Source organism: Callithrix jacchus, chromosome 3, assembly GCF_049354715.1.
Source record: "Callithrix jacchus isolate 240 chromosome 3, calJac240_pri, whole genome shotgun sequence".
Classification (NCBI taxonomy): domain Eukaryota; kingdom Metazoa; phylum Chordata; class Mammalia; order Primates; family Cebidae; genus Callithrix; species Callithrix jacchus.
The window spans coordinates 136,482,387-136,505,734 of NC_133504.1; the positions used below are offsets into that span (position 1 = coordinate 136,482,387).

General features: G+C 34.9%; 1 pseudogene; it reads right to left on the bottom strand.

Moving 5' to 3' along the window:
- Positions 1 to 18,304: 18,304 nt before the first annotated feature.
- Positions 18,305 to 19,596, bottom strand: LOC100397596 (sorting and assembly machinery component 50 homolog pseudogene; annotated as a pseudogene).
- Positions 19,597 to 23,348: the final 3,752 nt, after the last annotated feature.

The following is a 23,348-nucleotide window of genomic DNA, read 5'->3' on the forward strand; positions in this document are numbered from 1 at the left end:
GGAAATGTAGTGATCACTCAACCTCTGTGTTGTTCTTTCTGGGAATTACACTCCAGAGCTGTTACTATTCAGCCACCTTGGATCCTCCTCCAGATATACACTGTTTTAAAATATTTGACACATATCTTGGGTAGAGATAGTTACATGTTTTGGTAATAAATATAATTTTCCAGTATTATCCTTTACATTAAATGTTTGCAACCACTGTTTTGATATTTGATATTGCTGATAAAATATAATCTTAATATTTTTGCCTGCATATTTATGCTCTAAAGTTTTGTAGAATAAATTGCAATTCATCTTCCTCTGTCTCCCATTTTGTTGTCTTTTATTTTTGGAGTGATCTCTGTATAGTTACTTGTTATGGTTCTTTGTGTTGTAACCAAGTGAGTCAGAAGGAAAGTGCCACATTCTGAGATCCAAATTAAGAGTCCTTTATTTGCTGGCAACTGAGAGATGGCTAATACTTAAAATTCTCTTGGCCCTGAGGAAGGGGCTTGATTTCCCTTTGTACATTGATTTAGGTAGGGGAGGGCGTACCTAGCTGAAGTGGTGCACAGAATTTTATAGAAGCAGAAGAAGCAAGTTAGATAAGGAAGCTGGTAACCAGGGGGCAGGAGGTTCCCAGGATTGTTGGCTGCTAAGGGTATTTCCATACAATCATTGGTGGAGGGGTCGGTAACAAGGGGAACTTTCCATATAATCAATCACCAAGGAGGGTATTTACAATAGCAGGTAGACTTGCCAAGCAGGATGTTGTTACAGTGGTTACAGGTACTGTGAACAGTGTGAACCACTCTTAAGTGTTCAAAGCTTTGAGTGCAGCCTGACCCAGTAATGCACCTGAGGGGGCCAAGGCAGGGAGGGAGAAGCTAAGCCGGAGCAAGTCAGGAGCACAGATAAGATGGAGTCAGTTAGGCTAGCACAAGCTAGGTTATTACATTTGAATGCTTAAATAAGTATCAATACATGCTCAAAAATGGCTTTCAATCAACTTCAGTTTAAAATCTCACTTAAAACTATTGGCATCAGGATTTGCCAGAGCCTTCTATACAGGGCTACATTTTTCTTTGTCACATGTTAAATTAATTGTATTCTTTTTTGCTTTCTTCTAAGTTATTTGTAGCTCTGGTCATTGTTTCCTTGTATCATTATTAAAACAGTTTTTCTAGACTTCTTATGAAACCGTGGAACTTCTCTAATCCCAAACAAAAAAACTTTGATCCATCAGGCTGTGTATTTTGTATCATATTTTCACAATAGCCTGTTATTTTGGGTCCTTCAGTTAGCTTGTTTGAGGTATTTCCCTCAGAGTCATCATAACGAAAGTCAGGCCATACTGTTCATTTTATTATAGAATCCCTGTGGGAAAAAGACAAAAAGCACTGGTGGAAATGTTAGAGATTATTTTTAGTGAATCATAAAATAGTTTTCTATGCAGTTAAAAGTAGAGAACATTGAACAATGTGAATGAACTCAAATGTTCTGTTTAAAAAAAGAAGCTTTTCATAATTTTTAATTTGCTTTCTTAAAATAAATATGTTGCATAATAGACGTTGCTTTAAGTTTGATGAGACATTGTTTAAGCACCCACTCTGAATCTCCATAGTCCATTTTTGGTCCAGAGGTCACATGATTAGCACTTTTTAAGATTTGTCTCTGATTTAATAAATGTTACTTTGGAGAATCTTATTATATTTAGGTAATGTTTAATAAGAATTACCTATAAATAAATACATATTCAGCTTATATAGCTAAAGCACAAACACTACATTACTTCACTTGTGATACATTATGCTTCTGTGGTTCCTAGCCTTGAGAAAATTGTCACTATATACGTATAGTTGTATATCTGGAAGATCATCTCATCACTGAGGTTCTCTGGCCATGTGGTTATCCTTCTAGGTATACTTGAAAAAGAAAGCTTTATTGATTGTCTGGAACCTAAATGCCTAGTATTTAGTAAATGAGCTCAATAGCTTATTCGCTAACATTCTTTAATTCTGGTTTATTTATCTCGATGTGACCATTCACATCCATCTTTTCCTCTTCTTTATCTATTTTCTATTGAGTTCCTCAAGTATGTAGTGACTTCTAGGACCTTATGCTGTCTTCTCTTTCATTCTCAGTTCTAACAGTCTATTTTTTCTTTGCCAAAGGAAATGCTACATTCTCATCAAATTTAGACCACAGTCATCAACATTTTGTTCAAAAGTGCTGCAAATGAAAACAAATCAAATTTTTTCCAGTTTTACATTCAAGTGCTTAGGACAACAATTTTATGTGGAGATGAGCTTAATAAAATACTTTCATATGGATTATTTGTATTGATTTTCAGTTATGTGTGATGATGGTGTTATTTTTACTTTGTAGGGGAGTAAATTAATGCTTACAGAATTTATGTTACTTCACCAAAAATCATTGAACTAATATTTATTGAGTGAATATTAGTTCAGCAGTATAACTCTAACCCAAAGCTTTATACTACATTAGGCCAATATTCTGACCAGAAATTATTATTGGGACATTCTTATTATCAATATTTAGAAATACTATCTTTGAATTCTCCTGAGTCTGTGATTTCAGCTATGAGCATTCTGAGAATGTATTACCATGTATAAACTTTTATATCCAAGCCAGAGATTAATGGAATTTTATCCCACCTAAGTCGAAAGACTGTCTATTAAGTGACTTCTCTATTTGGCAGTGTGAGGTGCTAAATATAAGTAAAATACTGAACTCACACATAGAGTTCAAAAGTGGAGAGAATGGGGACAGCATCCGTAAATGTGGAGTATACCACCTCAATATGTGATTTATAGTTAAATGAATGAAAAACATAAGAAGTGCTTTGGTAACAATTGTAGGTGCCATTTATTTAACACTTCCCATGTTTAAAGAGGGAACTGTGTGTGTGCATACACATGCACACACACAAACATATGTATATTTTTAAAACCAGTCTTTATAAAATCATGTGAGTTAGATATTTATTTCATAATGGCCAAGTACCTTAAAAATAGAAAAAATGAAGATATTTGTCTAGAATTGCAAATTACTAACAAAATAAAAATTTGAAAAGCACTTTTGTTTATTTCCAAAGCCTACTATCTTTTAATGCCTCAATAAGAGGAGAGTACCATTGGCTAACAAGCTCAGGAAAATTTTCTTGAAATAGATAATACATGTGTTGAGTTTTTAAACATTAGTAAGATTCGAATATGTGAAGAGATGGGAAAGAGGTTATTAAGATTTGGAGCAATTGGCAGCACAAAATACCTTCCTGAAATAGAAATCTCTATAAAATATTTAAAGTGTAGTAATTATGACACATTACAAATAAAGGCAGGTACAGATGGAGAAGCCAACATACTATTCAGAGAGAGTAATATTTAGATTTCCAGGTGAAAAACCAATAGGATGTATTATGAGAACACTGAAAATTTTTCAGAATAAAAATATCTTAAAACAATTTGTGGTTAAGAATATTAATGTGATGTTGATATTCTCTATTGATGGGAGGAACCATAATAGAAATAAGGCGTGTTTTTCATTGTTATTTGAAATAATTAATTCATGCCTTAAATATAAAAGGAGGGCCTCAAGAAAAAGAAACTAAAAGAAGTTTAAGACATGTTCTACAGAGAAAGAACACAGCATTAAAAAGAACAGAATTTTCAATATACACAGCAGCAAAAAAAAAAAAAATCATGATCCATTTAATTCTACCTTTTCTAAATACTAACCACAAGGAATCATATTAAGTGTTATTTTAATCCTGTCCAAAAGATAGGTGAAAAGAAGAAATTACACTTTAGACAGAAGAAGAATTTAATATTAGACTGTAAAGAATTATTAGGAATCATTTATTTTGAAGGTTTGTCTAAAGTAGGAGAAGTCAATACTTAAAAATTTTGAGAATGGTTTTATTCAGGTTCAATATATAGTGTTTAGAGAACTGATGGCCATATCACACATTTTGCAGAGTGCATTCTTTCAGAGCAAGAAAGAGAAACCTGTGAGAAAGACAAAGAATAAAGAGTAAAGCAAAAATAAGACTGTTGTATTTTCATACAGGAAAGGCAGTTTATAAACTGTGGAAAATATAATACCAAAAAATCAGTTTTAAGAACTTTGGAAATGAAAGACTTGTATAATACGTGCATTTTAAAATTTTTCTTTTGGTTTGAATGGATTTTGTTGTGGTTTTTGTTTGCTTCTCAGTATATATATTCCATTTATAAACTGTAGTCTTCAAAAGAAAGCTCAGATTCATGTTTAGGATTTCTTCCAAAAATTTTCTATCATGCTCTTATTTAAAAAAATGAATGCTTAAGAAAAAAATAATAAACAAGCAAAAAAGTTTCTTTCCCAAAAAGCTAAATTTCCTAAAAGAGTTTGTTATGAAAATTCAATCTCTTTTATTTTGTTTAATACAAGGGATTGCAAAAAAGATGTATGCATTGTCTAATCTCTGAAATGACAGTAAAAAATTATGATACCTTTGATAAACTGCATAGCTCTCATTAATTTTGACCATTCATGTTGGCTAGTAGAACAAACTTATTTAAAACATTTAAAGTACTCTTACCTAGACATGGATTCTAATTTTAAGTTGCTATAGTTTTCATATACAATGTCTTACATTATGCTGAGGATAGATCCAAAGTTTACTAAGTAGTGGATGATAATCACAAAATTGATTTGAGCCCCATCTTTTCTTAAGAAATTTAAAGATTGTGGTTCTAAAACATAAACTGATCTTTATAACATCACAGATGTAGTACTGAATTTTTAAATTCAAAATATTTCTAGTATCAAGTAAATTGTCTTCCTGGAAATTGGCATGCACATTGTTTTACATACTTTCATTGTACTTGACTCCAGTTCTCTTAAAATTATAAAGGATGCTGCTTAATCTTAGCACTAGAAATCCTAAAATGGTCCCATTCTATTGACAGTTGTTGCTTAAGAAATTTCTTATTTTTAGGTTTCACATTTGCTTTAGATTTCATGTTTTATTTAATAACAGTTTTAGCTTTGGTTTCAAGAATCTCTTTTTAGAATTGTTTAAAAACCTGAGAGGTCAAACCAAAAATTTATGTCTCTACTCTTCAGGAATAGAATCAAATGGACTTAGGAGGTAGGAATCCCTCAGTAATGGCAAAGTTTCAGAAACATGGCAATGCTGAATTACCATGCAGTCTAAAATTAGAATATGATTGACTTAAAATGAAGACACCTTGATATAGCAACGTAGTATAATCCTTACAATACAAGCAGTGTTTAGTGGAGCTCTGTGTCTTTATTTAGGGTAACTACCCCTCTTTCTTATATCACTAATGTGTGAATCAGATTTGTATTCAACAGTCAAAGATAGAAGAATTGTTTCTGTTCTTAGATCAGAAAATAATGGAAGCTTATAACCAATATAATTTGGTGAAAGTCAAAGTTGGAGTGAGTTTAAGAACTAAGACATGCTTACAGATCACTTTGGATACCACTTGCTACAAATTCAGAGATTATTACAACTGGAAAACTGAAGTGACCACAGAGAAATGTATCTGTCATTCTGAAACTGGCAATAGGTGTGTGTGGTGTGTGGAGAGTTGTGATATACCTGATAGTTTTCTCTAGGAATATTAAGAGGTTAGAAAAATACCCACTTCCTTCTCCAATAGAAGAGAAGACCAATAGAAGAATGGATTTATGAAAAGATGTTGTCGTAATTGAATATGGAATTCCTTGTATATGACAAATATCATGGCTGGTTTATGTCAGAATAGCTAGAGAGCAATGTGTAGCAAATGAGTGGTACGGTTATAAAGACCAGAAAGAAAAGTGGTTGTTGACAGAATGGACCTTAATACCATACAACCAATAATATTGACCACTTTGAAGGTCAAAATTGGGATCAATGTTCTCACTGTTGCTAACGGTTTTATTAATACTATAATAAATAAGTGTGTGGAACATCAGAGGATTGGGAGAAATGTAACATGCTTATTTTGTTTGTTTGTTTGTTTGTTTTTTGTCTACATTTTTACTGGCTAGTGAGTTCTATGATTACTGAATTAACCTTATTCACCTTCATGTACCAAGGTATAAAAGAGTGTGTGTTACAATATAGGTGTTAATTAAATGTTTGGCAATGAATGAATTACTTTTTGGGATTAGAGCACATAAAAAGACATAAAATCTTTAAGGTATATTTAATAGGCATGTCACAAAATGGAGAATATGATAAAAACTGATTTCACTGTAAGATAATGTCTTACAGACATTTGCAGAAGATGAAAGAAAATTTAGTGATTCTTAATCTTTTAGAGCCATGAACATTTTTGGGAGACTCAAAAGTAATGAACATATATGCCCAAACACAAACACTCCTGCAACTCTCCACACACACCCTTTTGCTTTTGACATAGAAGAATGAAGAACTATCTAAAGCTCTTATTTGATCCCATTGATGTTTCGTGTATGTTTTTTTTTTTTTGATGGATTTATCCAGCCTATCTTGAATAGTCCTACTTTACTCTGGTATTCCAGTGTAACCAAGAATTGTCCTCATTTTTGCTCTTTAAAGTATCACTCTGTTAAGAGATATATATTATATTTAGTCTATTAATACATTTTAGTGTGTATCTATATATGTGCTGTAAACCTCTTTGTACACATGTACTTGGTGTGCATCATTGTTACCAGTCAAGCAATGTTCAGCCACAGGAGTTATATACTAAGATAATTATTGCAAATAATTGGCTTGTATAATTATGAGGACTTGGCTGGTCAAGTCCAAAATTCACAGAGAAGGTCAAGAAGAAAGCCAGGCTGAAAGCCTTCTGGTCATGACTGAAGCTACTGTCAACAGGTAGAATTTCTTCATTAGGAAAATCTCAGCTCTACTCTTAAGGCATTTCAGAACTGATTAAATTAAGCCTATCCAGATCACCTGGAAAATATATTTTACTCAAAGTCGACTGGTTATGTACTTTAATTACATCTATGAATTTCCTGCAGGGCAACATCTAGACTTGTATTTGATTGAATAACCGAGAATTGTAGCCTTGCAAAGTTCACACATAGATAAGCCATCAAAGTGGTATATTTGGGATGTGGGTTTAGGCATCAATATTATTTTATGTTTATGTAGGATCATGCCTCTCTTCCTCAGTATTGTGAGCACTAACTTTAAAAACTTGGTTACTAAACTATTGCAAAATTAAAAAAAATATATTACCAGAATTATGTTGAATACTCATGAGAATCATTGAAGTAGTGAACCATCTGTTTTATACAAGCAAGGCAATTATCCAAACACATTCACCTGTATATGTTGTTGCTTTGATTTTGAATATAAGCATCTCCTATTTTTGCAGTATCCTGGGAAAACTGTTTTCATGTTTTTATTTCTCTGAAATGCTTAACATGTGTATGTAACACACACATATATAAAAGGTATACATGCATATATATATTATATATATGTACCAATCAATTAGATAATGCTATTAATATATATTTTATTCTGTCTTATGTGTTCAGCCAATGAAAGCTAGTGAATAAAGCTGTTCTGTATACTCATTGGTCAAGAGTTTTCTTGCACCATACCACTATCACTCAGACAATAAGCACTAAATTGAGCTATCAGAATATGAGGAGGGTATGAAGTCTCCATGGTTTACTCAACTGTGTCTTCACCTTCATCAATAGCTTCTACTTAATTTAAAATATTTGCACCATAATGCTGAAAAAATGTGTGCAAGTCATAGTATAATAGAATGCTTGATACATCTAAAAAATGAACTCTACAGTGTTTCAAAAGGGTTCAAGAAATACACAGCACACAGAGAACTAAAACTAAATTGGAAATTAAAGATTTATATAAGTCCCTGTACATGTTAGGCATTTAAGAAATATCACTTTTCCTGAGAATGTTTTCCAACAATTACAGAAAAGGTAGCTGGAAGCAATTATTGTCTAAGTCATGTTATTACTTCAGGGGATTCAAATAAATAAGAAGAGTGATCACAAATATGTGAGTCAAGAACTCAGAACTGATTCATTAAGGGTGTCTTTGGTAAACATGTATTACAACTCCTCTGCTTCTCGGCAAAATATGACATGAAACTATTGAGACATATTTAAAATGTGGACATTGTTCTCTCTGCACTTGATGTTAAATTTTGGAAGAGTATAAAACACTATAACAAAGTGGTTTACATCCTTACACAGAATTAAAAACAAATTAGAATTTCAAGGAACACTCACCTGAGAAATTTGCATAATCATAACTGTTGAGTAACAGCACAGCAAAGACAAAAACAAATGTGTTGTCATCAGTAGAACATATTGTGGAAAAGAAGGGTATATATAAAAAGTAGAAGAGTAACTTCATGAAAGAGGATGAGCTGAATCTTATCATGAAAAAGCAGTAGAGTTTGATGAAACAAAGAGGAGTTGAAGCCTCCTGGTTGGAGGAGACATATTGTGCAGGCAGTGGTGTGCCTAGCAGACTTTTGAACTATGCATAGAACAGCCTAGTTGCCATAGACAATTGTGTACAGAATTAGTAGGTGATGAGGTTGGAAAAGCAGCCTGTGACCAAACTGTGAAGGAAACTAAGGACCAGAAAACAAAGTCAGAAATTTACACTTATAGGTAATGATTTCTGAGAGAGTTATCAGTACAGCTAGTGGTGACAAAAATAATTTAACATGAGAATTTGAGAGAACACTTTAGCTTAATAAATGTATCAGATGTATCACTTACCATAATGGATAGAATAAAATGATTTATTTTAGTGCTAGTTGTAACACATGAGATCAGTGTCCTAATGAAATGATTTGGTTTAATGAATTAACTTGTAAACCTACTGGGCAAGATCTAATGCTATGTCAGGTGCCAGGCTTAGCATATTGTCACTACTCAAAAAGTGAAATGTAATAATGGTACTTGTCAAGACTGTGAAGTAATAAATGTCATTAAACCCAGGAGAAAGGAGATGGCTTTGATTTCATTTACCCGGGGACATACAGTCCCAGTTTTCTCAGGAAAACCTAAAATCTTGTTGCTAAATTTACATAGAAATGAATTGAATAAATTATTTAAAGCCTGATTCAGGCATCCCATCATAAAGCACAGGGAATCTTACCTATATTGATTGTTCTTTCAAAAAGTGTATGGGGAAATGTCCCTGTTGTAATCATTGAATTAAATGGAATTTGCTAGGATTAGTTTAATCAGTACCTTGTAATCAAATCAGGCATGAAATCAAGTTTTGATTATATATTGTTCTCCCTATTACTATCAAATTGCCAAATCATTGGAAACACACCTAAATATGGGGGAGGAAGGCAAAGGATCAGGGAAGCAAATATTTTATTTGGTAAAACAGAGAAATACAATTCGATTTAACCAAATTTGTTAAGCTCTTCCGCCTTCTTTTTTGAGCTGTCCTGAAATAGCTGGGAGTTCCAGTATCATTCCTATAATACATCTTAAGCTATCCAGAAGAGTTGCACCAAGTAGACAGATAAAACTACTTGCTTCACATCAAATTTCGTCAAACAATAATTAAACATGTAGAAGCTTTAAAAAATATTCTTAATTTTCAATTAAATGTGATTCTATAAATAAAAAGTTAATTTGATTATAAAATTCTCAGTTTGTTACTAGGTAAAAACATGTTTAGGGCCAACCACCACACCAATCCATTTACTTACTTACATTTTCACATGAAATTCTGACAGCCCCGTGAGGATGCTATATTCCATTTTACAGAAGAGAACTACAAAATTAACATCCTTTGTTACACAACTACTAAATAGTAAATGTGAAATCATGATGTTCTTGTTTACAAAGGCCTTCTTTTCATATCATTATAAAATAAGCCATTTTTCCAATACAAAATTTATGTACTTTTTTCTTTTCAGAATGCAAGCCAGACACCAGAAATAGGAAAATGTACCATCTCAGCCTTCCAGAGCTCTAATAAATAAATCATTTCTACAAGGAAATTAGACAAGGATTTTGATTGGTACATCAAGTAATTCAATTTTAAAAGTTTGTTGATTAACTATTGTGTTTCAACATCAATTCAACAATAGAAAATGTAATTACTCTGCATAACCAATTATAATTTATTAAAGGATGCATAGTGTTATAAATGAGAAAACGCATTTATTATAAATTTATTTTACTTTATATAAAACTAGTAATATTAAAGGGTAAATGATTGTCAGACCATTGATTATTTGTCTATTGTTCATAGCAGAATTTTGCTTTGAAAGGTAATTACATGCAGAGTACTAACTTGAATATTTCTTTATGCAGAAAGAAAACTTATGCACAGTCCTGAACCCTCAAAAATCATATTTTTACAGGGCATTTATTGTATGTGGAAATACATAATAATGAAAAATTTATGTTTCTTACAGAAGACTATGGTTGAGGAATGTGACTGGAATAATTTAATGAGAAATGCACAGAAACAACCACTGGACAGATAGCCATACTAGAGAAAACGATGGCCAAGTGAATAACTCCAACAAAGCATTTGAGCTGAAAAGCAACCGTTTTAAAAAGAAAACGATTTTGGCTGAAAGTGGCAAGAGCAACGTTCGGCCTATAATTTCTTCCGGTTTTCAGTATTATCAGCATTACATATTACTAGATTTTTGAAAGAAAAATTTGAAAGAATTTTCAAACCCTAGAATTGTATATTCAATTAAGCCATCAGGTATGAAAAATGAGTAACTTCTAGAGGTCTTCTGTACAACATATAAATATACATGTAGATATACAAACTGTAGCTAAGAGTACAATATGGTATTGTACACTTAAGAATCTGTTAAAGAGGGTAGATCTCATGTTAAATGTTCTTACCACAACAAAACCAAGAAAATAAATAATAATAAAATTATTTTAAAGTTTATATTCATGAATCTAACATTATTATTGCCCTGTAACCATGTGCTAAGCCCCGCGCTAGGTGCAGGGTATTCCGAGATGATCACGATTCAATTGTTTTCCACAAAGAACTCAGCAAAAATAACAAAATAGCAAATAACAATTATACAACATGACAAGGGCTAAAATAGAGGCATAATTAAAATTTAAATAAGATACAGGTGCAGAGATAATGGATTCTGCCTACTAAGAGAACTGGGAGGTAGATGATCTCAGGAAGTTGTAAAAAAGATGTCACCTATAAAAATGAGTAGATATTTGTTGCATGGATAAATAGGGGAGTGGGTAGAGGAGGGAAGGAGAATAGAAGAGACTAGAAGGTGTAAGGAATACCATCAAGAAATGCAAAAATGAATAAAATGTGTCGAATTTGGGAATTTGTGATTTGGCTAAAGAATTGGGTACATGATTGAGAGAGATGAAAATAGGAATGTAGTCTTGAGACTGGTTCTGATCGACCTTATATGCTGTGCTAACTAATTGTATTATTTATTCTGAAATAGCTAGTGTAAAATAAAACTTGAAGAATGTGTAAAATGTTATTTGTAAATATTGTATTTAACCTAAATTAGTGTAATTTTATTTTTCAAAATCTTTATGCCTCATGCACTCTCCATGAAAGCATGTAAGAGGTTTTACCTTTTTCCTTTTCAACTACAGCCTTTTTTTTTTTGAGACACAGTCTTGCTCTGTTGCCCAGGATGGGATACAGTGGCGTCATAACTGCAGTTTTGACCTCTTGCATTCCAGCAATCCTCCCACCTTAGCATCCCGAGTAGCTGGAACTATGAGTGCATGCCACCATGCTCATTGGCTATTTAAAAAATTGTTTTTTGTAGAGATGGAATATTATTATGTTGCCAAGTTTAGTCTGGAGCTCCTGGGCTCAAGCAACCCTCCTGCTTCCACTGCCCAAAGTGCTGGGATTACAGTCATGAGCTGCCACATCTAGGCTATTAAACCATAAACACTTATTTAAGTTCTGAAGATTTTTTTGTTCAATTATGGTACCTATACTATGTTTTTTGTGGGATGACAAAGGTTATTTGCAGTACGTTTTATGTCTTAACTTAGAGGTAAAAGTTTAAAAGTCCACAATTATGATCACCAGGAAAATTTGTGTCAGAGAAGTAATAATCATTGACTTGATATCAATTCTCTGCAACGTATGACAGATTAAGTAAATGATCTTTTTCAAAAACAGCACATATGTATTCATTGTGATGTCTGTTATAGAGCTATTCACTGTCTGTCACCTACCTACCAGGCCTTGGGTTTCACACAATACCAGTAGTTGTAAAAATACATAAATAATTAAAAAGCTTATTACTCTTTCAAATATATTTTAACAGCACACTAGTATTATAGTACATAAATAATAAAAAAAATAAAAAATTACTTTTAAATATATTTTAAGGGCATACTAGTATTATAATAAAAACATTATATTAAAATATTCGTTTTAAAATTTATATAGTAGTTCATTTTCAATTTTCTTTTTTACTTTAAAAAATGGTGAGTAGCTTGAAATCCAATTGATCACTGCTTCTAAAATCTACATGTGTATCACTGATTTGGAAGTCTTTATTAACATCAAGAGATAAACTTCTGTTTCTTCTCTCCTCCAAGTACACTCCATGTAAATGACAATGTACAATCTGCCAGCTAGGCACAGCTGCGTGCCATCATTTTAGTTAAATTCTTTCTGCTACATGAAGCTAGGATTGCTGGGTGCAACGCTTCTCTGTGTACATAAATACTCTCTTGAAGCATAACATGACATCAAATTCAATGTCATTTTCAAGCAGATTAAGGTGTCTTTGGGGTGCCAATATTGATAAGCCACTGTTGCAGAGATGATGGGTTTTCTATTTAAAAAATACAAAGGAACCAGTGCACATATTTGGACACAGTGACACTCCCTCTCTATATTGAACTTTCAAAAGACTCCACAGGATCTTTTGCTTCATGGGATCTTCACTAGCAGGCCTATTTACCCCTATTGTGGCAAGCATATGTCTCCAATGCTCACGTACAGTTTACGGCTTTGTCAGGCATCAGTTGCAGCAAATGTCTGCTTTTCTGTATTTGATTGTACCTTGTGTTCATGCTTTTTCTCAAAGCCTTTAAGTCAGAGGTTCTTAATGACTACTACAGAAAAGGGCAAGAGGAAAGTGGGTTGTGCCTGTGGCTCACGTTCTGAAATGCTGTCTAGAACACCAACATATGGCTCACAGGATCAAAGATCACTGGGTTTTCTATGCTTTGAACCTATTCCAAATATATCAGGAATGAAATATCTCTCTAAATTGGTTACTTAATATAAACACGTTACTAGCTTTACTTTTCTTAGCCGACCGCTATTGAGATTTTTTACTAACTCAGCACCAGCTATGCACAAAAGAATGAGTACATGCACAAATGCTTGTTTATATCCATCCTGTTTTAGTCCTTGATCCTTAAAAGACAAAATCTGAGATAAAGACTATTTCTGGTCTTCATTTGAGAGGTACAATCCCAGGGCAACAAGAATGAGGGGAAATGGAAGTAGAACAAAAAATAATGGAAAGCACTGCAAACTTACTTTAACAAACTCACCAGCAGTTGCAAAAAGACACAGCAAATCATTCAAGTAGTTGCCCACTCTATAAAATCGAGCATATCTTCACAACATTGGAAAGCCAATGAATGGGAAGAGAAAACAGCAGTTGTATTTGTCCAATTGTCTCTAGATTTCTTTCTCATTAGTCAACATTTCCCCATGGGGAAAAAATTTCATTTCATTTATATTATCTCTGTTCTGTTCCCGCTTTAGTTGTCCACAAGTCAGAACACATGCTTTATGGTGGGTGCCTTATTCAGTTGGGAAGCGATGGCAGAAGCACAAAGTAAGGTCATGTGACATATTGTTCTGATTGTGTGGAGATAGCCAAGAAAGAGAACACAGCCTGACTAGGAAAACATCTAGTACTCCCTGGGTAGCAAAATCACATGAGCCTAAGCTTTGCTCGGTGGCAGCAAAGGCAGGTATATGGCTGAAGGTCTGAGAAATTATGGCCCTGAGAGAATGGGAGGAAGCATATGAAATGTGTTCAATATTCAACAAAATTTATAGACATATTTACTACATTGTTTCCCCTTCATCTTTTTGATTCTGCCCATTAGGAAGTAGGTGCATGATTATGGATGAGGATTATAAAAATATATAAGCTTTTTATATTCAAAAATAAAATTAATGCTTTATATCAGTGGTCCCTAACCTTTTGATTACCAGGAATTTGTTTCATGAAAGACAGTTTTTCACCAGACTGGGATGAAGAGATTCAAGTGAATTACATTTGCTGTAATAAAATACTTTTATTGTTTTTTTTCTTTTGAGAAACTCCAAAGCCATGTCTTTCAACACAGGGTGCTTGGTGCCCATGTGTCAAACCAGTTTTGAAGGTTTCATGGCTTTGTTGGATAGCTGGTTGCCACATATTGTACAAGGCAGACTTTGAGAATGTGAATCACCTCTTGCAATGAACTCAAAATTTAAGTAGGACTCTTTGTATTTCCTTTAATGCAGCTTTCTTTTTGTTGGCTGTCTTAGTGTTTTCTGCTTTCTCATCATTGGGTCTTTCTTCCTTTTTGGAGAATCTCTCTACTGATGTTTGTTTTTTACATTTTGGCTAGAATTAGCTTGTGGGCTTACCAAAACTGTGACTGAGACAAGTACACAGTGCGGGAAAGAGGTGTGGATGAAAGTGGTAAATAAAATAATAGGCAGGCCATACACAGACTAAAATAGTGTCGAATTCTGACTTAAAGCCTGACACCAGATGCAGCTGTACAATTGAAGCACATCAACTCATTGCCACTATAAAGCACGCCACCTAATGCAGTTTAATTATCACTTGCCACTCACCAAAAGGGTTTTGATATGAGTCTGCAGGCAATTGATTTAGTATGGTCTCTGTGCAGTCACACCTCTCTGCTAATGTTAGTCTGTATTTGCAGCTGCTCCCCAGCACTATAGCATCACCACAGCTCCACCTCAGATCATCAGGCATTAGATTCTCATAAAAAGCACACAAACTAGATCCCTTGTTTGTGCAATTCACAAGAGGGTTTGTGCTCCTATGAGAATCTAATGCCACTGCTGATCTGACAGGAGGCAGAGCTCAGGCAGTAATGTGTGCCATGGGGAGTGGCTGTAAATACAAATGAAGATTCACTTGCTTGCTGGCCTGCCACTCACCTCCTGCTTTGCTGCCTGGTTCTTAACAGTCCACAGACTAGTACTGGTTCATGACTCAGGGGCTGGGCATACCTGCTTTATATTCATTAGGCATCAGTTAATAAATAATAATAATACAATTATCCTATAATTTATATGGGTACCCAATAGGTCAAGGCCAGAAATAAAATAGCCAATGTTATTTGTTTAGAGGCTACTATCATCTAGAAATTGGTTTAATTCCTATGGATATAAAATTCATGAAGACTAAAGCTTCATACTTGAGAGATTCACAGTACAATGGGAGATATGTACAATTATATAAAAATAATATGATCTTTGTGATTACTAAGTAAAACTTACCTCAGAATATTATTGGGATAGGAAAGATAAACAATCAAAAAAGACTTGGAGGTAGCACAAGATTCTTTAAGGAGAATATAGTTAATCCAGTGTCAAAGACCAAGAAAGGATTTAAGCAGGTAGATAAAATAGAAAAACCCATGAAAAGAAATGACACCATATTGCTCAAACAATTAGAAAAATTAGAGTGTAAGGTATATCATGGATCAGCGAAACGTTTTATGAGAGGGAATGGTAAGAACTGAAGTTCAAGAATTAAAGAGGAGTCTTACGTGCTCAGTTTAAGAATTTGAGCTGAGTCCTCAAGGCAGTAGAAAGCATTGAAAAATAAGATCAGTGACGATTCATACGGGTTTTGAGTTTTAGAATATTACTCTGGTTCTAGAATGACATCTATAGGAAGAATCCAGACTCTGGGCAGAGACTACTTAGGATTGTGTTGTGTGGAAAAAAAGCCAACCAATGAGAACAAGAAACAGCTATTTATTCAGAGCTCGCTATCTATAGAAAGGGAATCAACACCATCACTGGTGTTTTGGCAGAGACTCAAAGGCAGGTACAGAGTGAGAAAACTTTATAGTGGAAAAAAGAAAAGCTCAGGTATGCCCTGATTGGAGGCTTTGTCATGGAGGAGCTACAAATGAGCTAACTGGAAATGGAGCATCCTGTGTGATAGGTTAGGGCTGCATATTTTGGCTTTCCCTGGTGGATCTGAAATTTAAACAGTGAAAAAAAATTAGGGAACCTGTCAGTTACTAATCAAGTCCTGGCTATTAGATCCAATTGTTACAGGTGCTATTGTTTAGCTCCTTGGCTTATTACTAGAGATAGGAGTCTAACTTTCTATAACTCTGACTCAGAGTAGGCTGACTTCTAAGATATTTATTGTAGGTAAGAGTGGGGTGTGGTATTTATTGTTGGGGGTTGGTTAGCTGGGTGGGTTGCTATAGGTTACAGATGGGAGTTATAGAGTTCTATATTTATACAAGGTCTGTCCATTGTCTATATGTACCTTGAGTCTCTTAATTGAGATATTCTAGTCAATGCATAAGGGCTGAAATAAAGCAGTGACAGTGAGGATAGAATTAGACACTTCAGAAGAAGTAATTGGGTTTTGGTAATAAATTGCATGTAAGAGAAAATATACACAGATATGTATTTGAAGCAGCATTACACTTGACATAGCAGTAATCAGAGGAAGAGAATATTCTGAGTGCTTGAGAGTAGTCTAGGAAAGACAATCTGATAGATTCAGTTTGGGTAAAATTGAGTTTCAGGTATCAGTGCTATCTAGGCATGTAAGGATGATGTTGCAGGCACTGTCTCCCCACCTGAAATAGTGTCAGGCAAATAGAAACATCCTCAAAATATTTGTTAGCTGAATAAATTAAATATATTGACCTATCACTCAGGAGAGAAATATACTGGGGCATTATTGACGTTACATATCACGGCCATGAATGAATTGCATAGATTAAACATCTAGAGTTAAAATAAAGGTAAGAAAGTCAATCCTTACCTTCCCCAGGGGGAAATTCTAATGGGTGAAAGGTGGAAAACTAGAGCAAACTGGAAAGAAGGTTTAATGATAAGTGGAAGCAAGATGGATAGTTCATGAAAATAAAAGGAAGGGAGCATTTGAAGGAAATCACTGATAACAAAAACTTCAGAAAAACAATCTAAGAAAGATAAGCATTGAAATGTGAGATGCTGGCAAGTGATAACTGACAGGTAAGTGATAACTGTATTAAAAATAGTTGTCAGTTTATAATAACATAATCAAATATAGTAATAAAAACCCAAATACTTATAAATTTGTCCCTTATACAAAGAGAGGAAGGATTGCTTCTGGGACCCCCAGGCATATAAAAATCTAGGCATACTCAATTCCCACAGTGAGCTCTCTGGAACCTAAATATACCAAAGGTCAGTCCTCCTTGTACGTTAATTTCATTCTGTAAATACTGTACAATTGATCAGCCTTTGGTTGAAAGGAATTTGTAGATACCGGCACCTATGAAGTTCAAACCCATGTTGTTCAAGGGTCAACTATATTACCACCCTTATAACAATTCTAACCTGAAATTTAAAAAAAATATTATTTGGTAACACAAATAGAAAATATTTGTTTGTGATTTCCCTTTAGTAAGAAATGAAATCTCAAAATCTTAGTACTTGAGGAACTTAGGGACAACACTGACAAGCTCTGAGATAACCTGGATATTTGTCTCTGAACTTCATTCTGACTTTGGGAATGGTATGTATTTATTGTAGTTTTAGGGATTATAAATTTTTATGACTGTAAACTAGAGTAACTATAAACTTATAAGTTGATGACAATATATGAAAATGTTAAAATAATTGAGCAACCACTAAAGGTGACATTACTATGTATTATTTTTCCTTTATTTAATAATATTTATCAAGTACTATGTGCCAGGAAGTGGGAAAGCAACAGGAATTCAATTTTGGACTAAAAGAACACATGATGCCTGATTTAGAGGGCTTACTACCCTGCGGAAGAGATAAACACTAGTTGAACAATCACATAATTAATACATTAAAATTAAAATGTGCTGCAACTGAAAAGTAAAAGGTACATGAGACCATTTAATAAGAATTGACCTTCTTAGGTCAATTCTTGTGTGTGTGTGTGTGTGTGTGTGCGTGTGCGTGTGTGTGTGTGTGTGTGTGTGTCTTTAACATTTATTGACGGGGTTTCCCACAGGGAAAGGAAAGGATTGCAGCCAAAGGATCGCGAAGCCGTGTTTCCTCGAGATCAGTACGTGACACGGGTGCCCGCCTCGCTGCTGCCCAGGTCCCAGAGCTCGTCCTGTGGAGGCATTGGCTAAAGGAATCTTATTCCAGCTCCAAACTGGACGCCATCACATATCCTGTCGCCCGTCTGTATTCCCATGGGGATGCAGTAATTAAGTTCCAGCCGCGCGATGTTGCCAAGCCTGAGGACGATCCCGGCCCCATACGACCAGCGGATGCACTCAGCCAGCTTCTGGATGTGAGCTTTGGGGCCCTCCCCATAGTTGAGGTTGCAGAGGTTTCGAAAGAAGTGTGTTCGGAAAAGTTCTCCAAAGCCCCCCTGGTCAGGCCAGAAAGGTAACGGGGTGTAGAGGTGCAAGGCCGCCAGCCCAGTACGCTTCTCCATCTAGGTAGTCTCCTTCGCTCTGCGGCCCGATGCTGTGCATGCTGAATCCTCGGACGCTTGTGGGTCCCCCGAGGTAAAACCTATCGGCAATACTCGATGGCTTATCACCAATGGGTACCAACATTCCACCCCAGAGAGACGCTGAAAACACTGAATCAAATATGAGTGGCTTGTTCACCTGAAGTTCAAAATCTTCTTTGATGAAGCTCACATCCCCGCCACTGTAGCCTGCCAGTTCCTGGTTAACTTTCAGCAAAGCACCTCTTCTTGGTAAGAGGGAAGAATTCCGAGAATCGATGACCATGGCGTGCAAAAGAGATGACTTCAGTGAATGTCCACTTTCTTTTCGAACAGCAAAGGAAGCCGTCCTGGAGAGGCAGCCCAGCTCTCGCCACACGCCTTCCCACTTGACCGTGTGGCTGGTTTTCCATGTGGGAAAACTGTACTCGGCTGACATTCCTCTGTCCGTCTCCCGCAATGAGCTCCAAGGGAACTGTCCCGCAACTTTAAAGAAGTTTACAGAGAAATTTCTTTCGAAGCTTCCAGGCCAGGGTTTGAAGAAGGACAGGCCATACGACATTTCTTTTGTTCCATAGGAAAACTGAAAGGTCACCTTTTCTGCACGACCAAGAAGATTAGGGAGTTTGAGGCCAAGTACGATACTGCCTTCATTGTTTCCAACCATGGTGTTATAACTGCCCGTCAATCTCCTTAATTCGGTTACTTCAAAGGTAAAGTCCAACCCATTTGGAAGTGCATCATCACCTTGACATGTGTCAATCAAAACATCCACCTGTCTAAAAATCCCAAGGCGAAGCCATTTTTCACGGGCTTCATGAGATTTTCGCATTACCTCAATTAGGTTTTTGGCCTTGAAAACATCTCCAATTTCACAAATGATGGTATCATCTTTTATCCTTCCAAGTCCATCAAAATGAACATGGAAGGTGATTGAAGACTGTTTAGGAAGGCTAGTGGCAAATAAAATAGTCCGGTAGAGGACAATACATGTTTAAAGATCTGAGGTAGATGGAGGAATTGGGAAACTGAAGAGTGACCTAAAACACAAAGGACAAGAGGAATGAAGTGTGTGGCAGTCAGCCCATGCATGAAAGCCCGCACAAATTCATTAACACATCATGATCAAATTTGTATTTCAAAAATATTGCTCTGGATTTAGTGTAAAGAAAAGAAGAGACAAAAATTGAAGTGGGGAGACCCATTAGGAGGCTCTTGCTATAGCTGGTGTTTCATGATATAACTCCCATTAGATATTTAATTCAATACATTACATATAGAAAAATGTTGATTATTTGGAGGAGGAGTTCTTAACATTTTATGAATGTGTATATTAGAATCAATTATGATTTTGTACAGTTCCTGTTCCCTTCCTGACTCTCTTAATTTTGATCTCTTAAAGCTGGAGTCAGTGAACTCGAAGATATTTCAAAAGACATTCCAATATACTCCTCTGGTATGCTCATCATTAATAATCGATCACTAAATAATATCCAGGGCAACATTTCTCAAAGATGGAATGCAGATGACTTGCTTTCAAAAAAGATGATTCCCAGACCCAGTCCCAGAACTGATAAATTGAAATCTTAGATTGGATTTACCTATTGGGATTAGTATAGGTGTTAAAACTTGAGAATGCCAAATATTGAAGAAACAGTGAATGGCATGTTCTTCCAAAATGCTTCATAAATACTGCTCTTCTTAAAGAATTGTCAGTGAAAAATGTGACTCTCAGAAAGTCTGAGTTTATATGGTATAGTGATTATCAGGAACACAGATACTATATGTTATTGGTTGGTGAACATTCCATGTGCACCAGAAATCAAACAACTAGGCAGCAAAGTTGAAATCTTGACAAAAAATTTGAGAAGTGTGAAAAAACTCTCACCAATATAGATGATAATCTCAATATTATTTTATCCAAATACAATTTATTTTCATTATTACAACCTTATCAAAATATTTTTATTCATATTATTAAGAATTAGGGCCAGTAGTCAAGCCTTAATAAGTATATAGACTAAGGGTATTTAACTAAAAATAGAAAGAAATATTCAAATAGTTTTAAAGTATAAAAATATGCACTTAAATACACTACATGAAAACGATTTTTTTCTCAAAATAAAAATGAAAAACAAAAGTCAAAATTAGGGTATATTGTAAATATCTATTGTTTGGGATCTCCAATACTCATTTAACTTTCTTAACAGCAAACTGGTATTCTTTTAGGTATTATCACATTCAAATTATGACCAGTTTTTTTGTTTTTGTTTTTGTTTTTGTTTTGTTTAGTTTTGTTTGAGACAGAGTCCCACTCTGTCACCCAAGCTGGAGTGCAATGGCATGATCTCGGCTCACTGCAACCTCTGCCTCCTGGGTTTAAGCGACTCTTTTGCCTCAGCCTCCCAAGTAGCTGGAATTACAGGTGCACACCACCAAGCCTGGATAATTTTTGTATTTTTTGGTAGAGACTGGGTTTCTACTAAAACCAGGCTGGTCTTAAATTCTTGCCGTAAAGTGATCCACCAGTTTTGGCCACCCAAAGTGCTGGAATTACAGGCTGAGCCACTGCTCCTGGCCTTCAAATTATTCTCACTTTTGATGGGATTGTTGAACAAAATTTTGTACTCTCTTATTACAAAAATCCAAGAGACCTTAGAGATTTTCCCCATGAGATTTATGTTCTTATTGACAAGAAACACTCAGGCAATGGACTCTTTAGTGTAGAGAATGAGAATCTAAAACAAAGAGATGCAAGAAAAAAACCTGAAGTTAACTTATTAAAGCAGCCGAGTCTGTGGTCAAGTTGTTTCTTTGACTTTCAGGGCCTGTCTCAATCCTGACTCTTTCAAACTTATTTCATCTACTCTATTCCAATAAATGTACTTTAAGGATCAATTCCAAATATGGAAAAGGGCTAGTATGCTGGAATTTACTATGAGAATTAATTGTTTCAGTCAGGAGTTGACTTATAAGTTGAATGAATGATTGTCTTTATGTGTGTGGTGTATAGAAATATGTCTGTATCTCTAAGTTTAATAATACACCTACTCATGGTGTGTAAATATTAAAACCCACCAACATGGGGAGAGGCAAAAGATATTTCCCTTAGAGAACCAGAATTTAAACTCTGCTACTGCTTCTGCAAGTTCTGTATAATGATATCAATGCTGCCTGTCAACATTTTCATGTGGTATGTTGAGGACATACACTTAAAATATTTCAAACAAACTCAGAAAGTTGAATTATTCTTTAATTAGTGTTGATGCCCTGCAAGAAAAGCAAGCATGTTAGTGCACAGTTGTGAATGTCAGCCAGGTGGAAACACGTAGGAGCAACTTTCTAATATACTGATACTTCTATAAAAAATAATATTTTCTGCCCTTTTTCAACATTATTAACCCTTCCATTCTGAAGAGGTATTAAACATGCCATCTTAATCATTAAATAAACTCACATATATACAGCCATTAATCCAGGAACACATGGTACAACAGGAACAGACTTTTAGAATAAATTAAATGTTCCATATTTTTAATGAAATAAGATATTTTATTGTTTGCAGTCTTGAGTTGGTATCCTGATTTGTGATCTTCAACTGACATCCCAGGTCCATGTGTATGGTTTCTTATACTGTTTTAGCACAGGTAAGTATCACCACAGATATTTTTCCATTTTTTTAAGCTTCCTTTGTAAAATGATTTACTTTTTTATACAAATAACTGTATTCATTTATTCATGACTCTTTTTAAAACACCATAGAGTTCATGTCACTTTTGTGTTTAAAATCATTCAGTGGCTTCCTGAGGGATTTATGATTAAATTCATAGACAAATGCCATGTATGCACTTTGATAACTATTACAATCCAGTCCTTAACTAGTGTGGACTTTCTCAGGACTCCTTTCCATGTGCCTTTTTTCTTGGTTTGTTACTCATTTGCTCATTACTTATCCTGGCTACCTGGTGTTCTGTCCATTACTCAAATTACTAATATGCTTCCCATTGCAAGTATGCACTGTTTGCAGAACCTGGAACTCTTTTACTCCTATTTTCTCCTTGTCATTCTTTACTCATATTACTTCCAAGCTATTCATTCACCAAATGAATAGCATGAGGATAATATGAACACATACTAAACACCATGCACTAGAACTGTGGCAGTGAATACAAAAGGAAAAAAAGAAACGCTAGACCTCTTAGAATTTGCAGTTTTGTATAATTGAAACAATACATTAACTATATAGTTATTGCAATAGAATGCCAAGAAGTAATAAGTGCAACACTCGAAAAAAATTCGGTATAGAAAATAGAATGGAAAGCTGGTGCAATTTAAAATAGATTGTCCAGAGAAGGCCTTCTCAAGGTAGTTACATGTGAGCAGTAATCTGAATCACAGGGGAGTATGCAAATACCTGGAATAGAGTGGTCTAAGAAGGGAGAAAAAACTAACAAAAGCCCTGAAGAAAGTGACAGCATCATATTTTCAAAGGCCAAGGTGGAGAACAGTATAGCTGGAGCATGGTGAGGAAGGGAGAAAACCGCAGATAGTGTAGGCAAAAGGAAACTAGGGTTCAGATTATGTAGATTCCATTGCCTATTTGCAACATTTTGT